Genomic DNA, 1,468 nt, shown 5'->3' on the forward strand with positions numbered 1-1,468 from the left:
CGCATAGAAGGAAAGCATTGGACGCTCAACTTCAGCACCTCGAGTGTCGGACGGCTCCACCACCACCTCTCCACACTGTTAAGCGAGAGAGACGATAGGAGCCGTCGCGACGTACCCATGCAGCGCCGCCCGCCAACGCACAGAGGAGCGGAGGGGATCGGGCGCCAGGTCCGGGGGAAGGCTGGGAGGGAAGCTACGGCGCTGCTACCCAGCTTTCAACCCTGCGGGACCGGTGCTCCGCTCCTATCGCTCCGGCGAACAGGGTCCGCTACGCTTTCAACACCAGCGCCCGGCAGAGGGCTTGGAGAAGGCTCGCGCGGATCCTCGGTTCGGATCGCCTGGCTTCGCGGGAGCGGCCTTCGGCTAGGGCCGACGACGGCCGGACCGAGCAGATTTGGACCGGGGTGCGGGGCGAGTACCTGCCTCTCTCACGAAGGGAGTGTCACCGGTAAGAAGCCTCTTCCCACGTCTGCTTGCCGACTTACGCTCGCCCCGACGAGAGGCCCAACCGAAAGAGTGGAAAGGGGCAGAGATTTCCAGGGTCGCCCCACCAGGGATGCAATACCCCAGTGCAGACAGTCGGCCCTGCCCCGAACCTACTCGGTGGTTTGAAGGTTAACCTCTTGGGGAAAAGCAGCGATTCGCCTCGCGGTGCGTGCCTCCGCGGATCTAAACCCCCTCGATCGATGTGGGGCCAGAGGACCCCTTTTCCCCGTACGAAACTGTCAGCTCACCATGGGCTCGACGTCCGTGGGTCGGGGAGTTGAGCGCTTACGCGCGGCGGGACCTTATAACCTGCAGCGGCTGAGGAGCGAAGATTTCCAGGGTGGGCCCCCGGGGATGCCATACCCCGAGCAGCCTGTCGGCCCCGCTCCTAGCACGCTGGCAAGCAATGGAGTCTTCCCCGCGGCAGCCACCGCCCTCGCCCTAGCCTCGCCGTCGGTCGATGAAGAACGTCGTTCGCCCTCCTCTGGCTCGGGATTTGGAAACGGCCTGGCCTTCGCCTACTCCGTCGGGCAACTGCCTTCCGCCAGCCCCTTCCCTCGAATCCCCTTCTTCCATTTTAGACCCGATCAGGGGATTGGTCAGCCCAGCCCTGGGGTAAGAAGAGGGGTTGGGGTCGGTTCGGCTTCGGGTGCCCCGCTCGGCCAAAGGTTCCCCTCGCTTTGGAAGCACGCGAGGTCGCGGAGGGTGTCGGGGTTATTTTTTCGGCTCCCTGGCTTCGCGGGAGCGGCCTTCGGCTAGGGCCGAGGCCGTCCGGCCCGCGCAGATTTGGACCGGGGTCCGGGGCGAGTACCTGCCTCTCTCACGAAGGGAGTGTCACCGGTAAGAAGCCTCTTCCCACGTCTGCTTGCCGACTTACGCTCGCCCCGACGAGAGGCCCAACCGAAAGAGTGGAAAGGGGCAGAGATTTCCAGGGTCGCCCCACCAGGGATGCAATACCCCAGTGCAGACTGTCGGCCCTGCC

Source organism: Engystomops pustulosus, unplaced genomic scaffold (assembly GCF_040894005.1).
Source record: "Engystomops pustulosus unplaced genomic scaffold, aEngPut4.maternal MAT_SCAFFOLD_433, whole genome shotgun sequence".
Classification (NCBI taxonomy): Eukaryota; Metazoa; Chordata; class Amphibia; order Anura; family Leptodactylidae; genus Engystomops; species Engystomops pustulosus.